The sequence below is a fragment of the Lathamus discolor genome, chromosome 1, assembly GCF_037157495.1.
Source record: "Lathamus discolor isolate bLatDis1 chromosome 1, bLatDis1.hap1, whole genome shotgun sequence".
Taxonomy (NCBI): Eukaryota; Metazoa; Chordata; class Aves; order Psittaciformes; family Psittacidae; genus Lathamus; species Lathamus discolor.
Genome location: NC_088884.1, coordinates 22,324,552 through 22,350,673, shown reverse-complemented (window position 1 = coordinate 22,350,673; position 26,122 = coordinate 22,324,552). Strand labels below are relative to the sequence as shown.

Here is a 26,122-nt window from a genome sequence, read left to right as displayed (position 1 = left end):
TCTGTTGAGTAGTATACAATCTTGATGTAGAGTTGATAAACCTGTTGTGTGGTGCTTTCACTCCTGCCCTACAAAAGTGCTGTGTTATCATGGCCATACAGAGATAAACCAGCAAGAAGAGACACCAAAACTGAAAATCTGGGGCATGTCAGATATGCCACAGTCCAGAAATAATACTAAATGAGAGTCAATCAATGTTTTGTCATTAGGCAGCATGTTTCAGTCAGAGCTTATTATCAGATAATGCCAGGCCCTTTTGTGCCTGGAAGCTCTGAGCTCACTTAGCTCCACACGGCTTGATGCTCAGCTACTTGTGCATGGTAGTTTCTTTCCCCAAAATAAATTATATTCTCTATGTTCCTACCTTAGCTTCTTATTACTGTTACAACAGACTTTGTTAGTCCTCTCCACATCATCATCTATTAGACCCTCACATAAAAACTTCATCATGTTATGGAAAGCTGCCTCCTCCCAGATGAACAGAGCTTTTCAGTCAGATCTGCTTTCACTTCCATCAAAGATTTCAGGTTTGGTACAGCAATAATCACTTCAGAGTCTTGCCCTGTTCCTGCCCAGAAAATTTGATGTGGTCTGTCACTTATGACCATGGGCAGCACTTTACTTGCTGCCTTTGGACTAGTGCCTGACGCTCATCACCATGGGAGGTCACCTGCTGACAGGAAGCTCACAGAGCTTTGGTTTCTTCAGCATATTAATGTTTGCACAGTCCCGTTGACTATGGACATAGACAGGGTCATGTGGAGTATATTGCCTGAGAATCCATTTGCATGATGCACAAGAGTTTACTCAGTACATGTGCCTCTCCTCACTTGGGTCCTTCAGTTAGTCTTTCTTTGCTATCCACTCATTGAGTGAATTCTTTGTGCTTCCCCAGGCTGTCACCTCCCTAGTTTTCAAACTAGCACAGGATGAACAACTTCTGGCTGGAGGAAGGGCTGAGGGAGAGACCCAACTACAGTCTTTGGTATTTATCTTTCCATCTTTAGCTCCTTCTCTCCCAAAAGGTGCTGACACCTGCCTTGAGCAGCCTCCCTGTATTTTAATCTTTCTTGATCCCCTCTAACAGTGACTGATTTATTTCCAGCATATACTGGTATTTCTGCTCAATTGCAGGGAAAGAATTTGAACTTTAACGAGATCCCTACAAAATCACTGATTGCGGTAGGCAATAATATTATGGTTCCTATGAGTTCATACTTTGATCCCTTCAGGGAAGAGGTTTTATTTACCACAAATAAAGATGAAGCCTGACAGACAGCCTTCAAATCAAAGCACAAACCATAAAATGTCTGATTACTCGTGGAATCAGCATTTAACGGCTTAACTTAGTCTTTATTTAGATATTATTTTGCATATTTAACCCATAATGAAAGCAAAACTGTCGTAAATAAAATAATTTTGCAGTCTAACTTATCAAGATCACTCACCCACTGCCAGACAAGAATTCTCATCAAATTTGCACTTTTGAGATCAATTTGTACTGATTTTTGTCTCTCAGATGCTTATGTCTTTTTCAAGGCTGGTGAATGGAAAATTGAGACCGTAGTACAATTCCAACCATATCAGAAAACATAGCTGTATGCTGTAATGTGCAGCTGCTTAGGGAATTTACTTAAAAGGCTCTATTTTCCTTACTGTAACAGCATGCACTCTCCCACCCACTACTTGTATGACAATATTTTACAAGGATACCACAAATCTTAAAAGCATGGGGACGAATTAACTGCACAGGGGATGTCAGATATTTACCTTGCCTGAGAATGTTAGATGTATTAGATGAATGCTGAAGACAATAAATGTAGTTCAACTTCAGTAAAGGAGTTGGCAGAACAAGACAGGGAGCATCGCTGCAGAAATCCTTGCCTCAAAAACATCGTAAAAAATCAAACGTGGCTCCTCCCCCCTTGCCCCTTCCCTTTCTTCTCCCCAGTTATTCAGCAATTGGAGTTACAGGGAAGGCTTTTGCCAGCTGCTTAACAGACATGTGAGGAAGATCTCAGCAAGCCTAATACCCCACTTGAGACACTTCCTTTTTCCTCTACTGTCCCACAAAGTCAGAATTTCAGTTTTATCGAGTGAATCTGACAGCAAGCAGCTTGCCCCTCCCTCCACAGCTTGTCCTGCTATTAATTTAAAAGAAAGATCTTGGGTAAATGTTACACTTTGCCTAACGGCTGGGCAAAAAAGTTGATACCTAGTGCATCACTAGAGAGAATCTATGCTTTGTCTGAGTGCAGTAGCCCCTTGCTCTGAAAATGAAAGTCCCTGCTTTGGGCTGGTAGTGTCATGCAAGAGGTGGTGAGAAGACTCTCATGGAGCTGTTATGGCAGGAACTACACATTTTTCAGCTCCCGGCCAGGTTAGTTTTCAGCTCTTGCTTAGGCTTCAGATTTGGCTGCACGTATACTTATGCCACCAATGGAAGTGTCAGAATTAAGCAGCTAGGGAAGATGGGGGAACCAACCCACCCTGTTCAGCAATAGCATGGACTGGTACCCAATAAAATGACTGTATAAACTTGTCCTGACACAACTTACATAAAACACCTTCAGCAGGTTTCCTACAACTGAAAAACAGAAATTCTGCCTCTCGCCTTGCTAAAGACAACAGACAGACAGGCTTGCTGTGAGAGGATGTTACCTCCGCTCATTCTTCTTTCATGAGAATAAACACCAGCTTTCCTGTAGGATGACTATTTTCAGGGTACCACATTTGCTTACACTAATGTTAGCTTATTTAATTTTGCTCAAGTTTTGCAAAATAGATGTATTTGGAACATCTTCCTTTCCTTGTTTTTTGGTTGTTTTTTTTTTCATTTTGATTCCCCATCTACATTATTTACTTGTTCTTTTCCTCCTGGTCCTATATATACTTCAAAGACATATTTTCCAACACCAGTTTCTCTCAGCACAGCATGCCCCCCAGCTGTAAGTGTTTTGCTCACATAAGCCTCCCTTAGGAGAGATAATTTCTTTGCATAGAGCTCCTTTAGGCAACATCTGTAATCATGTGAACAGGTAGAACATTCCCATGTGGCGCAGCTCAATAAGGAAGCATACGCATCCAGCAAAGCAAACCCAGGGCAGCACCACAAATATTTATACAATAGATAAAATCCATATCCTGGAGCTTGGACCACTATAAAAAATGCTATCCAATATATCTTTCAAGTTAATCAACTAAAGAATTCACATATGGATGGATGGCCTGATATAAGTTCACCCAAGGGTATGAAAAACCTGGGAATGCAATGGATCAGCTTATGCCTGGGTTACTGACCACACAGACCTTCCTTTCCTAGCACCACCCTGGCTTTTTAACAGGATCTCCTTGGCTTTGTGACCAAGCAGACCTCTCTACAGTCACTCCATGTCTGGATACCTCTGATGAACGATGGCAGTCAATGCCACTACAGAGCTGAGACCAAAGTAGTCATTTTCTCCTGTACAGAAGGATACAGATCATGCTTTCTAAAGATGCTGACTGTAAGAAGTGCTGAAGGACTTCAAGAAGCTGCTCCACCACCCCTGACATCAGCTGTACTATACGTTTCTGCTCACTACATTGGAAAAGGTATTGTGACCTTTTTTTCCCCTCTCTGAGTACCCTGAAGAGCCAAATGGCCAGTAGCCTAATCTGAAGACTTTTGGATGTAGAACTAATTCAGAGGATGCTAAAGTCAAAACTGTGTCCCAGCTTCCTGTTCTTAGTGAGGGTCCCCTGGCATCCCATGTGGTGTCCTCAGGACTCCTCTGACATCCAGCAAGAGGTTCTCAGCAGAAAACACCTCAGGAAAGGAAGGTAAGAAGAGGACGTCAAAGTACAAATCCCCATAACATTGCCTGTAACAGGTACTATGATTTGTGAAGTCATCACTCCCACATGAGGGAAAGAAATACTGTAATTTTTTGAAATAAAGTTAAACACAGCTCTCTTTATATATGAAAAATAACTAGCCAGAGCTCTCGGAGCAATGCCCACCTTCTGCTTCCTCCGTGCAACCAGCACAATCACTCTTTCTCCAGGTTCAAAACAACAACAACAAGAACAAAAGCACAAGCTCTAAACCCCACGCTTTTTGAAAACACAGACCTAGCTTTGAAGCAAACTGTGGCAGGTCCCTTTGGCTGTCTGGAAATTTCCAGACACATTGCAGAGAAAACCCTAGCTGTGTATAAACACAAGAGCTGTGATGTTTCACAAGCTCAGAAGTTTCCAGGAACTGTAATTTAATACAATGCATTTAACTAGTCACAAATTAAACTGATGCAATTGTAAGGAAAGCCAGCAAGGACAAACAAGACTGTATTTTGTGTATCCCTGAAAGACTTCTGTTTATGAAGTCACTGGCTTACTGACGATGAGAAATTTCCTACCTAAAACTAGATGCGTTTAAGTCTTGACATTACTTCACGACATTGTGCTTGATCAGACTGAGTGCTGCAGTAACAGGACATTAGACTGTTATTTAGCTGTCCAAAAGAACAGCTACTTTTAAATAGAATGTCTTTTGCATATACTGCATTAACTCAATCAAATAAGGTTGAGGCTTGCCTTGAATTTAGCCCTAAAAAAATATTAAGCAGACAAATATTTAATTCTTATGTTTATCCTTGTTAAATCCTTTAATTACATGTAAGATTAATTGACCTAAAGATTATTATAGAGATATTTCTCAACTAATACACTTAAATGCATTAAAGCGGGGAGAAAAACAAAACAAGAACACAAGCAGGGCTTATAAACAGGTTAATGCAAACAGCATTAAAAAAGTAACACCCTGAGAGCACAGGGCAGTTTTTCATTTTTGCTAGAACAAAAGTAACAGCAAAGGTTAAGAACAGTGGAGGTGGCATATTCCATACAAATCGGCACACTAATGCAAACCGTTTCCATTTAGCAAAGTAACATACCAGCTCACCAAATACGATTGCTTAAACAACATCACCGCTATCTTGAAGCAAGAGGATGCAGGGCAGGAATGGAGCAGAGGTCCTCAAACTGCTAGCTATAGAGATGCATGACACCACTTCAGCCAGGCTGTAGGCTCAGAATGTATGTCAAAAATTAATCAGACCTGAAATGAATGGGGGCCCCCTAAAATTGTACATTTATTAGTAATTGCACAGTTGCCGCTGGCATAGTTGCCAACAGCACATAGCAGCAAGACCCTGAGCAAGAAAACAGGCAGAACTGTGCCTTTATCTGTGCCTGTTCACACTCACCTAAAAGAAGGGGGGCAAGGAGGCTGATTTCCCTGATTCCAGCATTGGCAGTCCCATGAAAAGGCTCATTTTGGCCAGGAACCAAAGGTTTATGGAGACAAAGCTAACAAAGCATCTGAGAATGACACTAAAAATCATATTAAAACCCTAAAATCAATGCTAGGGTTGATGCTCACGACTGATTTACAACAGTTCCCTCTAAGTCTGTAATGTACTTCTTTTTCTAAGCACGACAATTGTCAATTTTTATTGCCAGACACAACAAGAAACTCAGTGCCAATATTCTAACTTCTGTGAGAATACAGACTAATACCCCAAATGGGCACCACAACCTGCTTATTCTGTAAAATCCTGTGGGCTGACATACTGAGCTGACAGTGTTACGCGGGTCCATCTGCCTCTTAGTCCCATCATGGATTAGAAGAATGAAGAAACCTGTTACAGTGTGAGCAACAACCAAGCAGTTGTATTCGCCAGCCTTTGCAGGAGGAAAAGGAGGACAGGTTAGATTGATAGCTTCAAAAGGAATTTCTTAGTGCATCTCCTCTCTGCATTTCCCCCAGACTGAGATAACCCCAAAAGTGGCTCTAACAGAACCAAGAACTGATGTGAAGCCCTATTTTACTGCACCCAGCTTTTCTACTCTGTTTCGCTAGGCTTGGGTAAACTGCTTTTTTGCTTCTCTTGATCTCCCCAGGATGCAGCAGCCCTTGCCAAAAATAACTATGTTTTAATTTTCCTTCACAATTCCCTTGCAGAAGTCTGCACTGTTTTAATGCTGGAGCATCACATATCCTTTTAATCCCTGCCTACACATTTTAACATTTCAAACACATGATTATTTATAAGTGAAAAGCCACTAGGGCTTTGGTGAGGTAAAGTGGTTTAGAGGGGACTGGAACTGGGGAGGGGGAGAAGGGAGGGTGAGTCATCATTTTCTGGTTTGAATCCTTCACTCTGTTTTGGGCTTTGTGATTAGCAGTAGCAGTTACTCACTTTGAGCAGGGCCAAGACAGCAAACAAGTCCTCTGAATTAGAAAGCCGAACAATTCCAGCTCCTAATTCAGCCCTGCACGCCTGCTCCAGGCTGTTCAATCATTGAGACCCCTTTCTGTAGCCTAGGCTTTTACCTCCTTTAAGTGCCAATCCATCGACGGCCTTTGGCTGGGGTTTTGTCTGTTCCCACCTGCTCCTGCAAGAACAGACTGGGATGGAGTGACGCCATCCTTAGGTTCTGTGCTGTATTCAGGGCTGGGCACTGCCACAGCAAATGGAGCAAACAGGTTACAAAAAGTGTTTGCACAGACAAAGCAAGGCACTTGAACACCACCACTGCTCCAACTAAAACACCACTTGGAAACAAGTTGCACTGCATACTGAAGGGAAGACAGCACTTGTACAAAATCCCCTCTCCTTTCAGTTGTTGCTCAACAGGGCAGCAAAAAATTTGTCCTCCAGCCCAATTATACCACTCTGCTGACGCTTTAACAAAAGGAGAAAGAGCCATGACAGAAATAACAAGAAATAACCTGCATCTCTAATGGGAGCAACGGGAGGAGGCAGAAAAATTAACTGCCATCACGCTCAATGTTTCTTCCCACTTCATGCACCCTCTCCCTCTCTATGCACCCTTTCTACACACACCTTCCTGCAAAAAAATCTCTAAAGCCTGACCCTCCCAAGCCCACCCATATCTCATACCTCTTGCAGCTCCTCTGAGAAACAACCCTTTGCCTTAAGCTCTGAGAGCTGGGCAGTGCAGGCCCCCGAATCCAGCCTGGGAATCAACAGCGTTCAAGTTCCAGCTCTAGACCTTTTAGGGATGCCTAAGTTTGGGAAAAACCTCAAGTGTGGGTGACTTGGGTTCAGCATTTCTGTACCAAAATACTTGCACTTTGTTTCAAAAGTGTAAATACGCTTGAGCTCCAAGTATAATTTAGGACAACTAAGAATATGCAGAACCTCTGAGAATTAGACTAGTTATTCCAGTGAATTAACTAGGTGGCATTTGAGAAAATGCTGATGTTAGACAGTATTTCAGCTTCCTGGGCTATAAATGGATATAATTTTTACTTACCTGACAGGTGTGTCATGAGAATTAGCTAATATTTAAAATGCTTTGCCAAGTATTAATTAAAGAAGGATCGTTTAGCATTTAAAATAGCTAGTATTTTGAAGTTGGATCCATCCCTCTCCTAAAATGGTAAAGAATCTACTGTTTGTTTTCCTATGTATTCCCCAGGAGACTATTTCAGAGAAACATGAGAAAGACAGACTGACATGCAGATCTGTTTTTCAGTGGATACCTCCAAATTTTGTTGCAAGAATCTTCTCTCCTGCGGGTCTTGTAGCCAGACCTGTAGACTTAGGTCAAATGTTACTGAATGGAAGGAGAAAGGAAACCCCCTCAATAAACCTCCTTTTTATAACTAACCTACTACTATTTTTTACAAGGCAGGTCTTGAAGTGTGAGAAGTTTAGAACACATTGCAGATATTCAAGTACTGCACCTACTGGTAAAGCATGGCCTCATTTCTCCATAGAGGGAAAAGTGCCAACATATGGGGAAAACTCTATTACAGGTTCATCTGTAGCTGGCGATATGAAATATCTCCAAAGCTAAGCAATGCTTTTGTTAGATAGGTCACATATGTTGGCTGCTGCCAAAGAAAGATGCAGAGCCAAGGCTGGCCTATGGACCCAGCTCTCTCCCAGCCATTCCATGCTCAGTACTAAGGGCAGGACTCTGACCATGAATGTGCTTGTCTCAAAGATCTAGCAGCAAAGGCATGACATCTGGCCTTTATATGGCCCAGTGACTATAAACCCAGATTAGAGGGAAATAAAAGATCGTATTTGATAGCATACGGGAAAACGGCAGCGTAAGTCTCCAAATAAGCTACTCTTGCACACTCTTGAGAGATCATTATGGAGGGGTTTCCTGTGGTTGCCACTGCTGGTACTTACAGCCTGACCTGGTGTCCCAGGCTACTCGTTCTGGTAGTCTAGAGTTATCATCTTTCCTGGAACTGCAGTATTTTCCTTGCTGTCAGCCAGACAACACAGGGAAGATGGAGCCAAAGGGAAAGAAAAAAAAGATGGGGCACAGGTACTGGAAGAGATGCCAGAAGGCGCAGGCATGAAGACAGATGCACCCCCTGTGCAGTCCTGCTGAAAGCCCTTTAGGGTCTCATGATGATGACAGCAAATTCCATAAGAACATTTTGCAAAGCCCACGTCTTGTTCTCACTAAGACATGCAGCAGATACTGAACAAATGTTATCCGATGTTTTGGTGACTTAAGTCCTATCGATCTAAAGATGAGTCTCAGAGGTAACTCTAAGGACTCCAATTCAATTGACTGTCACGTATAGAAAATACTAGAATTAAAGTTTCTTACGCAAATCTTTCACAATAGTCTCTATGATGGGAGGCTTTTTCCCTGTTTCCCTTGCCTCACTTCATGCACAGCATAGGCATTACTTAATGAACTAGCAACTCTTCAATATTTATTTTTCTCTCACTCAGTGTGACTTCTATGCCTTATTTACTGTGCTATCACAGAATCATATCCAAATGCTGTCGAGAATTACTTATAGCATTTACTATATAGGAGCCAAGTTCTTATAAATAACAATTTTATGATACCAGGCTGGATCATGAAACTAAGGTGGACATTTTTGGGATGGGCTCTGTTTTTCAGCAAATACTTTATAATCCTAGCAGTCTAAACAGCATCTTCATAGACTAATGTCAGATAGCTGCAAGAGCCAGATCAAAAAGAAGGTTTCCATTTAAAAGCCTAGTCTAAACATGCACAAAATTATCAGAAAAGTAATGTCTACTGAAGTTCATATTTATTTTAACATCAGGGACAAAGTGCTAGTATTCATCCCTCCACAGGGACGTATTCATTCTCCTGCCAGTTTCATGACCACCTAGTACTCACATTGTCAACAGTCTACTCCTCTCTGAAATACAGCTCTACCTCAAGTCTTTTATCAGTTTTCACATATGTACATATATGAAATGACATTTTAACTGGGCAGATATCTTTTACAATTCAACCCATACTCAAACAGCACTTTCCTGCTAAACAAGCACTAAAAAACCTACAAAAAAAAAAAATCCCAAATACTCTTCCTTTTTTACAAAATAAAAAAAGGGAACTAAAGGCAACGGTGCTTCTTCCCAAAATTCCCAGGAGAAACAAATGAAGATCAGGTTGGTGAAAATAATGTGAAAGTAACTCAACAAAAACTTTCACATGTACAAACTCATCACACCCATGTGTAACTGCTCAAGAAGTGCCACTGGCCTGAACAAGATCAAATGAGATGCACTTTTAGGACCATGAAGCAACCAAAGTGAAAGGTGCCAGTAAATGCCTTCAAACTGTTTGCTTTGTTCAATACACACCAGAAGGTTTTAAGGATTTCATTTTGTATCTTACAAACCTATATAGGTTTCAAACTGGGCCAAACATGGAGAGTCAATGCACAGCCTTGTCTCTAAACCTTTAGCTTAGGTTCAGTGTTGTCAGATCTGAGGATCTTCATTTCAAGCAACCCTGCATCATTAGGCAACTCTATATAAACCAGACAGCATTTCACAATGTTCCTGCAGTATCTCACTGTTTCAGTACTATTGGTCAGTTAGTAATTTTAGAAGACAAGTTTATAAAAGTCCAAAATCTAAAATTAAAACTGCCCCAGCTTGTGAGAAATTTAAGACAGGATCACTGTCCTATCTGACATCTAAGTCACGAATTCTGTACTTTATCCAGCATTTGGAAAGGCCTAGTTGGCTGCTTCCAGACTCATCAGGCATGCTCTGGAAAATGGCAGGTGAGATCATGGGAAAAATGTGATATGAAAAAATCCTGGAATGAATCCGTGGCAGCTTGAAGTTCATGACTAATGCTAGCCTGCACACCAGAGCTGCTCAAAGCCTCCTGGGGTATGACTTGAGAGATACGGCTTTGTTTCACACACAAATATGTACCTACATATAAACATGTTCATGCAGACAGCTAGGGAGTTCACATTATTACAAAATACAGGTAGGGAAAGCAGTTACTTTAAGAAAAATAATGGTGTATTCACCAGCAAAGTAATAGTTTCAAAAGGGTCTAGAAAATGAACCAAAGCTCTTACTGTTAGAGAACTATTGACTCCAGGTTTGAAAAAGTGACCTCAAGTGAGCAATGATGCACTTAGCCTGGAACTTGCAGCCACTGTATTTCACTCTAAATTGAATTGCCAATCCACAGTGCAATCTTCTACTATAAACTCACATCTTTGGGGTGAATATACAGAAAAATACTATAAACCAGCTGCATTATTTGAAGTTAAGACTAAATTTCTCTACAAATGGAAAATGCATCCACATTACAGAATTTAAGGATCCCCATGAGTATTTATACGGGGGTAGTGGTGGGTTTTTTTCCTTTTAAGGGCACTTAGTGGCAACTTCATGTTGACATTTTTCCTAAAAGCAGTTCATAAGCATGCAAATAGCTAACAGCACATGGCCCCGTTAAAAGCATTGAAGTGTATATAACCTACAGACCTATACTGAAAACCACATAATAGACATTTTATACCTCACACACATATGCACCATGATCAGACTCAGCATTCTTGCCATACTAAAAGTGGTCTTTTTGGTAAATTAGGCTGCCAATTTAGTGTGATTTATAATATCGCCAATGTCAACGGTTTGCAAACATAAATAATTGACACACGCTGCAAAATACTTACATTCACTTTTCCACTAAGTCTTCTTCACTACACTCAAGCTATTTTCCAGGACAGTGTTTAATCTTCTTACTAAATAAAAGAAGACAGCAATTAAAAAGATATTCATATGCATTAAGCTATGCTCAATCACCTTAATTTTATGAACTGTAAAATATTGATTGAAGATCATCTGTAGTGTCCCATAAACTTGTAATTTGTTTATATATAGTCCATTTTATTACATTTTAAACACAACTTTAGCACACCATAACTTTCAATCCTGAGGCTAAATTGGGCAATGTTCTTTATTTCAATAGCTGCTCAGATAATAAATCAGATGGACAGTTGCTCACAGATGTACAACTAATTAGTAAAGAACTAAAAGCTCAACTGATACATTGAGAGAGATAATGGCTGGCATTACAGATGGGGTATTGTATGATTTGGCACTCTTCTAGCTAGAGCTTGATCACACTAATATCAATGGCAGTACTCAGCACCTCCCACGATCTAACATTTAAGAATAGAAGGGAAACAGTGTCTGTCCCTCTAGGGAAGGATAAAATACCATCTGATACTCCTTAACATCACTGTATATGCCAAAAAGTGATAAAAAAGGGTTCATGTAGATTGTAAAGATGTGAAGATGACAACTGTCCTTGAAAAAATATCCCAGTCAGTAGATGTAGTGTGTGCTGAATGCCCAATCTGTTTCTTACATACAGTCATTTCTCAGTCACTTTTTAGTAACACATGTGATGCCCACTCAAACAGTTTGCAGTGAACACTGCTTCACACACTAAGAGATCACCACATGGCAGGTCCCAGGGGAGGGAAATCCAAACATCTGGCAAAATCCACCACCTTTTCTCCAAAGCCATCTCATCTTAGCTGAACCTGACTTTGAGACTTGCATAACACTGGCTCCCTAGGGAAGTAAGACACAAGCATCAGCAGGGCTTTTATTTTTCCTTTGTGTTCACTGAGGTAGCCCAGCACTAAACCAAGTTTATTTTATTAATGACCAATGGGATTTAATATTAACTGCCAATGGGATTCCCCATATCCAGTTGCTGTGGTAACACATTCTTTAAGACTATGTACATTCATCCCTTTCCAGGTGTCCTGGGTTCAGCAGTAGCAGACATTTTCCTCCTTCTCAGTAGCTGGTGCAGCGCTGTGTTTTGACTTTCGGCCTGAGAACATTGCTGATAACACAAATGTTTTAGTCTGACCAAGGACTTTGTGAGCCTCATGCTCTGCCAGGGAGGAGGGGAAGCTGGGAGGAAGCAGAGACAGGACACCTGACCCAAGCTAGCCAAAGAGGTATTCCATGCCACAGCAAGTCATGGCCAGGATGTAATGGGGAGTTAGCCGGAAGGGCTAGGGCACTGCGGGGTTGGACGAGGCATCGGTCAGTGCTCGGTCGTTTGGGGTTGGGAGAGTTATCGGTTGGCTGGTGCTGAGGTGTTGTATTCTCTCCCCTTGTTATTTCCTTATCATTATTATTATTGGTGGTAGCAGTAGTAATCTGTGTTATACCGTAGTTACTAAACTGTTCTTATCTCAACCCGTGGGAGTTGCATTCTTTTAGATTCTCCTCTCCGTCCCTCCAGGAGTAGGGGGAGGGCAAGAAGTGGGCGGAGTGAGAGATTGACTGCATGATTTAGGCTGACTTTGTTTAAACCACGACAGCAGGGAAAAGCTGTTTGAGGGACCCTGCACCCTCACCAGGTGGATGAAACAGGAGGATGAAACAGGATACTCAGCAAAATCATGAGATGAGGGACATGGGAGAAGAGCTGGGGCGAGATATTTATACCCTAGCTGCATGATAAGGCCTAACTGAAGAGTGCAGGCTTGGGCTGGGATTGAGGGAAGTTATAGGAGGAGTGTATAAGTAAAGCAGCCAAGCCAAGAGATGAACAGAAAAAACTTTAAACTTCAGGGCCAAGGAAAGGGCAGATTTCTTTATATGTCTTACTGAGAAAGGGAAGAACAGATCTGGCACAACTTCAGCATGTAAAGGAAAAGGAAACACAAGTAAAAGGAAGTGCAAAGGGATGCGAAAGATTATGGCATTGTCAGCAAGAGCCAAGAAGGAAGCAGGTGGAGGTAGTCAGTAAGGAAACAAGATTTCATCCCACTGAGGAGCTCCCTTTATACATCCATGTTCCCTCTCTTTTTTTTAGGATATTTTTGCAAGCATTGCTGAACAGGGACTTGGGCACGTCTTCCACAGTTGTTTCACATCTCAACTTTGCAAATGCAACAACTGAAGTGCATGGAAATTAATATGTGGCTGAGCCTAGAAAAAGAATAGAATGCTGTCAGCCCTGACTGTTGTGTCCAGCCACTTATGCTCCCAGTAATACAGGTATGTGCCCTGCTAATAACATTAGAAATTTATTTATTGGGAAAACTGGTTCAACCATAACCCAGGAACTGGCAGAGAGTCATCAGACTACTTATGTGTCAGTTCTCACATGGGTACACCAGGCGTTTTAGTCCATAGTTGGTAATCAGCTGTGCCAGAGAATAATGTTACCAAACTGTACTCAATTTTCTGTGTTATAAAATAGGAAGCTTTTTTCATAAGATGCTTGGGACGTGAGCCAGAAATCTCACTCACTGTCTCCCTGTTTATTCAGACTGAGTCATCAGATTTTCTAGGTTTCTCCACTTAAATGGCACACTGTTTGGCTAGGTTTAGATGGACACAGGTGGTACCATCTGCCACGAGGCTTCCTGGTTTTGTTTGGTTTTGTTTTTCCCTTTTAGCTTCTGCTCGTAGCTCTTTTTCAGTATTTTGCATAGAGCACCATCAGGAGCTGGTCTTTCAAGGTATGGGTTTGGCCAGCTGGCCAGTCAAAACGGACTGCTTGAACTAAAGGAACTAAAGGAATACACATAACTATCACAGGTCTTCTGATACCTGGAGGCTCTTGCAGACTGACCTGAAGTCAAAAGTACTTAGCTGCCATAGGGAAGTTGTTCTTTAAAGCTGACAGAAATCATGAGCACAAACAGAGCAGGTGGGTAGGGGGATGCTCACACAAGCTAAATTCAGTATAAGAATGTGATTTTCCTGTTTCTTGTCTCTCCACTGTCTTGACAGAGAGGGTCCTCCCACAGATCACTTTCTGGAGGAGGAATCAATCTTCCCTGAGCTGGTTTTCAGGGGAAACTCCTTCTTCCCTCCATAACCCACGGGTGACAGAAGGAAGATTACTGCCATTAGACTACTATTTAGCTCTTATCCTGCCCCACCACAATCTGAATGTACTTAACTGCTCCCACCTTTCATATGACACAATTTCTGCCTTTCAAATCAAAATACTCCTTTAGGACAAAAAGATGAAGACCACCAAGGTCATGTCAAGCAGTTAAGAACATCAGGAGAGGTCAATAACCCAGGAGAGGCACGACAACCATAAAAAACCTCCCCATCCTGCAAGTGACCTCTCCCTCATCAGGCAGCTGCTCCTCTGTACTTTAGATCAGTGTCTCGAATACCATCATTTCAAAAAGATGATAAATTCTGGCTGAGCAGTTGTGTTCAAGTGCAAAATGTCACAAGTAGATGACGTGTGGCTCCAATGCTGTGGATGCTGGGGTGACTGTGGTTTCTGAAAGCTGCAAGGAACACAGAGTGGCACGTGTCCTGAGGAGCTGAAAGCTGACAATGCCATAAGTAAGAGCATACTGAGTGCTTCTCTGCCTCCCTCAACCATTCCTTTTGCTTCTAGAGCTAAAAACAGATCATAAACCACATTTCGAGGGAGGCTTCTGTTTGCTAGAAAGGGCAGGCACTAGGTCAGGGATAGAAAGTTGCGCTCTCCAGTTCCCAGACACAGGCCTTAATTCCCCTGAGCCTTCAGCTATATGTAACACATGGAGCAGATACTTTTCTTACATTTGCCCATGGAACTTCGTCTGTTGAGCTAACAAGCACGGTGCTCTCAGTAGGATGGAGCACACAGGATAACACTACATACTGCTTTTTGAGCTTAGTTTTGAAAATGGATTTTCACATTTCAGTGCTGGGAAGGCTACGTTACAACACTGAGATCATGTCCATATGGAAACAGGATATAGAATTCACTATTGAAAACTTTAGGGTGATATCAAATGTCAGGTTAAGACTCAAAACACTGCAGTGTATTTACATCTCTAACTCTGTATGACACTACTACACTTCAGTATCTGGCCAGCACATAATCTTCCCACACCTCCAGCTCTGCAGCTTATGTCACTCTTAGTCATCTCCATTCTGCCCTCTCCACCTCCTTGACCTCAGAGACAACCGCTCCACTTCTAGCACATGATCTCTAAAGTTCTATTACTCCACCAGTCTTCCTTTCTGTGTCCTCCACTTGTTCATCTCAGGCTTAGTATCCTCATTATCTTGAAGCTGCTGAACACAGCTCTACCTTCACTACACTTGAATCTGAGACAGCTTAAACTACTTTTTTTTCCTTTGGTTTCCAGTCACCCCCCATCCTTTAGACCACAGTTTTACGCACTATGAAAAGACCTTGACCAACCCTGTGCAAAACCTAACAGAATATTGAAATAACAATGGAAGTGTTTAATATTGCCAGATATACCTTAAAAGAAGAATTGCTTTAACTCAGCCCTTTCATTTTGCTCTCTGTCTGGGGGCAAAAATAAAAAAAAAAAAAAAGAAAAGAAAAAGGAAACCCCACACACGCTGGAGTTTTGTGTTCTTAAAAGTCCCAAACTGAAATCTGAGTTTTACAGATATGTTGTAAGAACTAAGACCATCACAATCCAAAACTGAAACCCAACAATTTGTGCTCCATTACCCTTTATGGACATCCTTCACTTTGGTCTAAGGAGACTAAATACCTTATCTCTTTATAGACTTTTCCAGAGAGATTTCTTAACTCCAGAATTAAACGTACTAACACAAAGTACTTCTGCTCTTTCAACAGTATTTCACCGCGAACATCAAACCTCAAGAACGCTACCCTGTGAACTGCTGACAGGTTGAGATCCAGTGTCTTGCATATTAGGGCGAGAATCAGTGGAGGAGTGATGAGTAGCCCTTTTTCCAGCCTTTTCAGATCATAATTTATCAAACCTTACAATTTATATGGGACAAGACTTTTCCCTGCCTTGTCACTCATATAAGACAACAGGGTTCGTCTCAGACCATCAAAGTGACAAAACACACCAAATGTGGTTTTTTGGTTGCAAATTAACACCATTGTTCTAAACTCCTACCATACATGCCATGCTACACAGTAATTTTAACTATTCTCGTTACCTGTGAATGCTAAAACAGCAAATAGGAGAGGCAGACTTTTAGCACGGCAATAGTTGTACTTTCCTCTCATGAAAATGAGACTTTACAAATCAAATATCAAACAGAACTCCAGGCTGTCTTTTAAGCACACCTGCAATGGCCCTGGCTAGTCTATGCAACTAAGCTCAACACCACATGCAAATGAGAGAGGATCAGAATTTTTCTACATGTTAGGTGAACTGATTCACTAGAGATATCTCCATATATTTATTTCTTATCTCCAACTTGGGTTTCAGGGAGCTGAGGTGACAAATTCAAAACCATACACAGTACAGTCTGTGCCCATGACTTTTCAGATGCCGTTTGGCAAATTGTGTCAAAATGAATCCTGTGAGAAGTAAATTATATCACAGTACAGGAGGTTTGCACATGCTGGTGTAGGTGTTTCATCAAACCTGGTACTTTCTCTTTATGCAGTACAGCCAAAGGAAGAAGATAGGCTCTTCCAGAAGGCAGTGGAAACTGGGTTTCGTTCGCTTCTTGTTGGCTAGAGAGGCATCCCAGTTGCTAGGAGTCTGATTTGATAAAGTGAATATCCTCATTACATAATGGAATAACATCTTAATTTTGTGCCCACTGGCTAAAAAGATTCAGAAATTAGTGAAAACCTCATCAATATCTTTGATATATTCTGCATAAACATAAAGACACAGTAATGAACCGCTCTTTAGTAGCTTAGCAGAGTCTTTTCAGTCCTTAAGATGACCACATGCAGACTTTCAACAGCCATCTTATTAGCCTTTTCATCAAGCACTTTGCTTTCTCCACATCTGTCAGGAGACCAGAGTGGACTTCTCGGAAAGTTGCCAAGGCAGATCTTTCATTTCTAAATCACACAGCTTCCTGAGCAAGAAAGGCTGCCTGCAAGCAGGAACCCAATCTCTGACTATTAAGTAAACACTTGCTAATTATATTGTAGCTGAAGGTTAATCATCAAGTAGTTTACAAAACATGTGCTGCTTTGGAGACCAAAGGTGAAATCCTACAGTCACTGAAGTGAGAGTTTCCACAGGCCAGCACTGCTGCCTTGGACATGCATATGTGCATTAATGCATTAACACAGGAAACAGCTACAGGAGCAGCCAACACACTTTTATGCAAAGCCACTTCCACTTCCACTTTGATGAGGCTGTGTATTTAACTAGCCTTGCTCAGTTACAATACCTTTATACGTATCTATCTGTGAAGAGCACACCGTGATCAGGGTCCCAAACAGACAAGCCTTTGCTGTCCAAGGGGCAGTGTAAAATAAATTCAAATGCTCTTTTTGCTTCCTGTTTTCCCATTACTCTCTCAGCTGGCTTTAGGCAGCACTCTTTTCATGTGTGAGGACACGGAATGTTTCTCTGAAGCCTCCTCCCTTGCTTTGACAGCAAATGGGGCTGCGGCCAGCCGCTGTGACACATGCTCCATGCAAGGTGCCTAGTGTGCAAGCTGGCAGTCTCCCAGCAATGCATGATGCACCCCATGTCTATGAGCATCACCTAGTACAGGTGACAGGAGAGAGACCACCGCTACACAGCAAAGTTTACTCTTAGTTTTCCAGGATTTCAACACATTACTGGCACAGTATTTTAAACTACCCAAAAATCAAAATTACCCAAAACTCACAAAGCCAGTTTCCCCCTCACCCTCCGATTCCTTCCAAGTCCGAAAATGATATTGCTCTTTCCCTCTGTTCTCAATTCTCAGATAATCTTCCTTTTTTTTACTTTGGCTTCTGAGGGCCATGGAAGAGAAGCAGCATAGAGAGGTACATTGCAAAACGAAGCAGACTGCCATCTGTGTTTGTGCTGAATGCAAAAACCAGTATAAATCAGATCAGTTAGACTAGTTTGCATTCACCAGCCATTTTAAAAGTACTGAAGTAGCTCTGTCGTTCCAAGTATTCCAACCGTTAAGTATTTCACTGACCAGAATTATTAGCAATCTCATGTTATTCTGGCGATGCGCAGACCTACAGGTAGCTCTGTGCCTGCCATAAAATATTCTACTGCTGCCTCTTTGGCTTAAAACAACCCCAGCAACAACCACCCCATGCCAGCCCCCTTCACAAAACACAGCTGTTAACTACTAACTGAAGAACACAAAAAATCACCAAAATTGTCCTATGACCATCATTGCTCAATCAAGGTAAATTGTGTGACATCCAAGGACACTGCTTCAGAGCCTCCCACCTCAAAAAAGAAAACCATTCTCTGCTATATTACATCCCCCCTTTCATCTTCATGTTGTTGAAGGCATTCCACAGGCAGTTTTATTTCTGACAGCACTGATTTTTGATCGATCTGCTCTGGCCTGGATTTGAAATAGGATACTGCATGAAATTGGATCCTGGGAGCCTCAAACATGCCCAGACTTGCATAGGAGGTTAAACAAAAAGAAAAAGAAGGTGGGTTTTTTAAACACAGGGTGCTAGTAAAACTGATTTTAAAGTGTCTTCCATTTCTCTCAACTGGAAGTAATATATTACCTCTATAAAATCTTTTATATCAAGCTCCTGAAATTCTTTATTATTTATACAATGCCATTGCTGCACACCTCGCCTTAGAAATATGCATTTTAATAGTCAACCAAAGTGATCCAAACCACCAAGGTAATTAAGACTGCTTTAAAATTGGCTTCACTACCTTTCCCCATCCTGCTGCCAAACTAGGGCCCAGTCCTGCAGCCTCTTCATCACGTAGTCGGTGGGAGTTCTCACTCAGGAATTTGAAGGTTTACTCCCTAAATTACAAAATGTAGCCTGCCTTATTGGAAAAGGAGCAGGCATGACAGTGGGAGTGTGAGAAAGGAGAGGAAAAACTGGCATGTGCAGGAAGGTAAAAAGGAAAAAAATCATTAAATGGGGAATGAGGCATGGGTGAGAGATAATAAGTGACATAAATTGATAGCAGCAGTTGATTCCATGATGTGGAACACAAGAGGAAAAGTATAAATGGATGGAGAGCTTATTCTGAACACTGTAGGTCTTTAAATGTATTTGCAAGACCCTGAACAGAGAAGAAAGTGCAGGAGGAACAGTGAGAGATAGCAACTGGAGTGAGAGCCAAGAGCTTTATTTTTAATCTTCATTTAAAAAGTAAAAATCACCCAAGGTTCACTTTCGGGTCCTTTTATACCCCTCACTGGGACACCAGTTCCTCTGGAACAGAGTATGAGATGCTGTGAGGACTCCTGGCATGGTGAGCCAGGCAAGCCTTGCCAGAGGCCATATGGATGGATTGGTGCAGTTTTCTGGTGTCTTTTCTGATTGTTACTGATTTTTCCCAGGATAGCCCATTGCACTGCAAATTTTATTTCTTTTGTTTGCCTCTAAAAGTGCAAAAGGGAACCACTGCAAAGCTTGGTTTGAAGCTCAAGTGAAATTTCATCTTCCCCACTGAGAAACGTGTAAAAATCAGAAACTTCTCATCAATACAGTGGTGGCCTGGCTGTGCCTCTTGCTGGCCTGATCAGAAAGCGCAACAGCAATCCAAGTTTAAATACCAGGGGTGTCTTATTTGCCCATCAAAACTGAGGAACAAGGCAACCCTGCCTAATTGTCAGCAATATGAGCACACTGCCCCCTTCAAATCAGGCAGAAGGGCTCTTGTTTTCAGTGCCTGTCAGGGAATAAGCCCAGTCCTCCCAACCCCCCTTGCTTCCTCTGTGAGCTGTCTTCCTAATCTAGAATCCTTCAGAGCTGGGAACCAGACCCCCTGCGTTGATTCCCATCATCTGCACTGATTTGTGCTAGCCGGCCAGGCCAAGCTGGCGGCCTTCACACCCAAGGAGCCCGTATGCTCTGATACTGTGCTCTTTAGTGAAAAAAAATAAACACAAGGAAACCAAACCCATAAAAGCACAAGAGCCCAGCCTGCCAGGTTAAAGTTGCTTCCTGCCCTGAGAGCTTAACCTACCTGCTGCTGCTGAGCGCAGATACTTCCCTCTGTGTAGCAGCTCTTCTGGTGGAAGAACCACTCTTCTGCATATAGCTCAGAGGTATTTCTGGGCTGCGGGAAGGGTGCAGGCTTATTGTTCCTGCTTCATTAGGAAACATACTTCTGCTGGGTAGTTTTGTTGTGCTGCTCTTTTTTAAAGAAACCATTCCAAACTGCGATAGCAGCAGGGCTTGGGCTGATACTGCCCTATCTTGCAGAGCAAGTCACAGCAGGCTCTGCAATCACGGGCTCTGCAAACACTGATTTTTACCCCCATCCACTGGACCTTAACTTGCCCAGTGCTCCCAAGCAGAGGACACCCATGTTTGCAGCCACTGGCATTGACAGGGAACAGCTCGACAAAACCCAGATAGATGATCCAATGGTCCAGCCACCTTCAGCCCTTTCCTGGCTAACAACCTGCTCCTTTCCTTGAGGTTTACATGGGGCACGAGCTACGGGAAGAAGTGCTTATTGCTCAGTTCAAGCACTCTTTTTTCCCTCCAGCGAAGGAAACCACGTTTGGATCCACACGAAGGGAAAGGCAATATTTATAAAGGAAGTTCCCACACTTCCTCTTCAAACAAATCTTTCTTGGCTGGTTTTGCAATTACAGCTCTACCGAGGAGTGGGGAGTATGAAAACAAGCATTGAGCATATTATTTCCTTTTAAAGTTTGCCTCTGAAAAGGCAGTTTCCAGAGAGGAAAGAGTTAAGCACTTGGGACGAACTGTCAAGTTTTCAGTAACTAATTTACTCTTCCTGTAGGCCTGGAGGAAATCCACAGCCGCCACAAATATTCCTTGCTTGTTTCAATACTACTCTTTGTGAAATGGATTTTAATGGCCAAGCAAAGCGATCCAAACCGCAGATGTAATTAAAGCTGCTGAAACTGGCTCCACGCAAGGCTGGAAGCACCCCGTGCCCCGTCTGGGGGTGGCTGCAGTGGCACAGGCCAGGCAGGGCAGTGGTGACACTGGGAGGCCTCACCCTCGCTCTCATCCTTGATGCGGCATGCTGTGTCACTGCTGATGGGGCAGAACCCCCTCCCTGGGAGGTCAGCAGGGGTTTTACAGGATGGAGATGTGCAGCAGGAGATGGACAGAGCCACCAGCTCCCTGCTGCCAATGCTGGCAGCTGCCAGTGATCTGTGCAAGCCAGTGCAGGACCTCCACAGAGGGGATGCAGCCCTGGTCTGGAAGAGTGCTTGCTCTCGCTCTATTTCCATCCCACGCCCCGCTCCCTGGGTTATAAAGCTCCGCCACCGCAAGGCCACTTGTTTGTACTGTTGCAGTGTTAAAAAGCCTCTCTCATCCATGGGAAAACTGTATTTGACAAGCAGTATTTCCCTCCACACACAGTGGTTAGAGTCTGCAACACTAGCGTAGGAAGCAGATTTTTCTGACCATTCACAGTAAATCAGGTTCCTATTTGAACAGACATACCTTAATTTCTTCAGCAGTGACTCAAACCACTAGTCTGCCTGAAAGGCTGGTAGTCCCCTAGTACTGAAACCTCCATTACATCCATACCCAGCAAAGGAAGAATACAGTTTTCCCAAAACTCCTATCCAAAGTGTGGGAGGATGGAAAATAAGATCAGCATACCCTGCTGAAACCAGTTCTTGAGATAAAAGAGGTGATTGCTTTGGCACTAACTTCTCCCTCCTCCCTCCCTCCCTCCCCTCCTCAGCCACACTGAGGTGTGAAAGCCTTAGGAAACGCCTGTCCCTTACTCTGCTTTTTTTTTCTCATGTTTAATTTTAGATTAGAACACAATTGGATTTGGTCTTGATTAACCTTTAACCCAAAGAAAATCTACACCTTTGAGTTACTAATGTCATTTTATAACAACTGCAGAAAACCATCTCCATATTTTTGAAGTTAAATCATTGCCAAATTCTGTTTCACGTGCCAGCTGCCCAGAATAAGGCTAAAGAACTTCCCCAAACAATTATATTTGAATTATTAATTAAAACCACTCGGAATATTGTGATTAAATTCAATTAGTTTATGCAAAGAGATCTACAAACCCAAAACATAGTTACAGCAACAGAAATTCATCCACTGATGAATAATTGATGCAGCTCTTCATTTGTTTCACCTTGTACGCCAAGTAGCACAAAAGAAAAGTCATTAATATAAGTGGATTGCAGAGGTAACAGAGATCATTAAACATTTATAATCACTAAACTGTTTAAGTGGAAAGTTTGCAGGCCAATAAAGAATCCTGCAATATTAATTTCAGAATAAACTAAACCCCCTCAATTTTGTCAATCTGGATGAAACAACAGAGGAAAGAAAAGCAAAGCTGCTTCTCAGCCTTGTTTGCTGCAGTTACGACAAGATCTTGTGGCAAGATCTGTCATCAGCTGTGAAAAGTGATGTGCTGCTCAGAAATTTCTGTCTTCATACCTGAGAGTAAGATTCATGAAAGCATCGGCCTGACTGCCCTCCCATTTCTGGAAGCATAATACCATGGCTTGGCCAATTACCTCCACATGTTTACCATGAAGGCATGTGCTTTTATACCCCTTTTGCCTTCGAGCCATCAAAAGCAGCATTTTTCTACCCTGACATGCTACAGGTCTCCTGGCAAAGCACCTTTCTCCTTTAAAAAACAGTGGCCTTTGGTAAACAATGTGCAGATTTCCTGGGGATTACCAGAACTAAACACCTCTTGCTAAACAGTACTCTGGTGACATAAGGTGATATCCGTGGAAGAATAGTGTAAAGCACTCATTGCTCCACAACTAAAAACTTAGCACGTGTTAATTTATAACATTCTTTAACTCAATTATTGGGGTCAGAGTGGGTGGGAATCAGTGGGGCAAAACACAAGGAGCAGTCACTGTCATGTCCGTGGTCTGATGTTACTCTGCTTTCATCCTATTTAACCACCTCTCTCCAGATAAACCTTTACACCATTTCAAAGAAAAGGTTGCATTTGCACATATTTGTTTTTATTTTGAAAAGGACTCAGAGTATCTATCTACAGAAATGTCAGAGATTAAAAAAGTACCCCTGGTGGGTCAACATTCATTGCCTTTTAGATATTGAATCACAGCAGAGAAGTTAAGAAATGAGATAGGTGTTTTACCAAAGAGTTTCCTGCATGCTCTGTTACCAGCTCCTCTGCATGAGGCATTCCGAGATATTTACACACTGTGAAAACACTGACTTTGCAACACATTTCTGCTCCAGATGGGAGGCTCACCTGCCTCCTTCAATACGCAACATACCTTCCCCTTCCCTCTCTACATCACTCTTGCTGCCCTTGTTTTTGGTGCTTTTGCCCACAGCCTTCTCCATATCCTGTCTGCTGAGAACAGAGAGAGTGGAGCCAGTAACATTAGACTTGAACTTTCTGCCTTCTGACATTAGCAGACTCAAAAAACTAGACAAAACAAGCTGTCCCATTTCTAGACATTGTCTGTGCACTGATCTCAGAACCGAAACCCTTTCTGTTCAGGAATGATAAATGATGGGGCTTCCTCCATGACAAATGATGCAGCTTTCTCCAAACAAAGTTTGGGAAACTGTGTCATGCCTTGCCTTGCCTGGGACTGTCTCGTACCTGGATAAAATACAGCCATGAAACTCATCTTCAGTTTTGAGGGCAACTGCTGCTGTGCACAGAGTCCCGGCAGAAGCGTACCATTTGCCATGTACTGCAATATGGCTAATCAACCCTGCCTCTTGGCTAATAGTAAAGCAGTTACATGACTTACAGAAGCGACTGGTCACTACTAACCTGGGAGTATATGCCCATGATGCAGGGCACAGTGTGGATAGCCTCAGAGAAACAGGGTTCCAGTTCACACTTGGTGTGAGCAGCCAGACCTATCCTGCCCCAATGAACCTTGAGCTGCCAGACCCATCCTGCTGTGTACAGCAGCATGGCAGGGTGGCTGGTTCCCGAAACCAGCACTCACCAGCAGCTGAGAACAGGCTTATCTTTCGCACCATTTAAAGACAGGAAATCCCATTTATACAGGCCCAGCTTCCAGGTGAGCTTCATTTGTTTTGTTGAGAATGTGAAATACGTGCAGTCTTGCCAGACATGCCATTTGCAGGGCTGAGATAAGATCTTCATCTCTTGGAAAATAAGAGGTAAAATCCTGAGATACACAGAGTTTCACTGCCCGGATCTTCACACTCATTTTTCTCCTTACATAAAAGGAACATCATTGTCTCACAAAAATTCACTCTGCAGGGTGGAAAGTGCCGCTTAGGTACTGGAAAGGAATGATCTTCCATCCAGGGAATGACTTGCCCTCATTACAGCACCTTTGCTTCCTAGGTCAAAACAGACTTCTGCTCTTTCCAATTCTATGTCTTCCAGCATGCACTGCCACCAACCTGTTAGCACATACTTTTCCTGTCTTTCAAACAGATGGAAGTTTTGGGATTAATTACACTCAGTTTCACAGTCAGCCCAATCCCAGTCATCATATTATCACAACAGACAAAAGAGCCCACAGATATGCTTCATATGCTTGTAAAGATTTGTTCTACCCTTGCACTGATAGGGGACTTAACAGGCAATACTGTGGCTTGAATATTCCCCAAACAAGATGGACCTTTTAAAAACAAGCACTAGCTCACTCTAATTTAGAGGAAAAAAAAAGAGGTTTTGACTGATAAATGCCCCCTACTCTGGTGCGTTTGGGCCCCAGTGGCTGCAGAGCTGCAGGTAGGAAGTGTGAATTGAAAGTGATGCCAGAAAGCAATGCCGTCGTCTTAATCGGCATGAAACCTATTACTTATGTAGCCTATGCCAAAAAAGCGCTTGACATATTATGGTCTGGAACATGCATATGTAGCCTATGGCCATAAACTGGCCAATTTTGATTGCTGGGTGTAGGCAGTAACCAAGTAACTAAAACCAAGTAGTTTTGCCTCTAATTGTGAAGTGCTATAGTGCCATGAGATCCTGGGTGAACGTGACGTTTTTTCCCGCTCTGTAAAGAAGCTGCAGTTTTCCTCAGTAGTTTCTCTTTGCAGAAATAGCATGCTCAGACACTGCTCTCCATACAGCACCCCATGGCAAAGCTGGCTCTAATTGGCCTATGTGCCGATGTCACCTCTGAACTCGGAGAACAAAAGAAAGCATTAATCCACATCTTCAAGAATTCAATAGTCATTTAAGCAGAAGGTCAGGTACCTAATGGGCTGTCAAGTTCAGGCTGTCTATCCGCCCATCTTCCTCGCTCCCCAAGTTCCCAGGCCTTGACTGGCAGTCCTCGGCAGCTGGGTACTTTGTTTTCCTGCCAAAGTGCTATGAAGGCCTGAGCACAGGCGACTGCTTTGCAAATGTAAACTGGGATGACATTTTCTGGCTTCATTGAAGGAGAAAGGAAAAAAACCAGCCATGAAAAGGTACACAGGAAGGCCTGAGAAATAAATTAAGGATACTATTTGCCCTGCATCACTAGCACGCTTTAGTAGAACATAACTACGCTTTCAGGTGTCTGCATTGTGCTTTTTGATCCAAACCTTGCTATGATTATACAGCAGGGATAACTGTGTGTAAGTGCTGCACAGGACAGATAAAGGGAGAGTGCAGACCTGTGCGCTTTTCCCAGATCTTTTTCAGTGCCACATGTTAGGGAGTGAGTTTGAAAACTACAGCCTGGAATGCAGAAACATTGCTACGGCTCCCAGGAATTTCCAGGAGGTACAGAAAGAGAAGGGAGCCCTTTCCAGATTCGCTGGGACATGGCCTGCTGCGCATACTTGCTTTTGAACAGTCTCGTAAAACTGAAACATTTTTTTCCAAGCAGATCACAGGTCACGTAAGCTTCCCAAGGGATATATTGGTTACAGATGTTTTCATGTAATAAAATATTCCACTCAGCTGCAGTATTTCTAACTGATA

The 26,122-nt window shown here is 42.5% G+C and overlaps 1 protein-coding gene across 4 annotated transcripts in view; it reads right to left on the bottom strand.

Moving 5' to 3' along the window:
* The window catches only part of PLXNB2 (plexin B2), a 254,236-nt gene that overhangs the window by 104,448 nt on the left and 123,666 nt on the right, over positions 1–26,122 (bottom strand). For all 4 annotated transcript variants that reach the window (XM_065665050.1, XM_065665052.1, XM_065665057.1 and 1 more), the window contains one exon: positions 11,009–11,077. The gene's annotated coding sequence lies outside the window, so the exon portion shown is untranslated. The remainder of the gene's footprint in view (positions 1–11,008; positions 11,078–26,122) is intronic.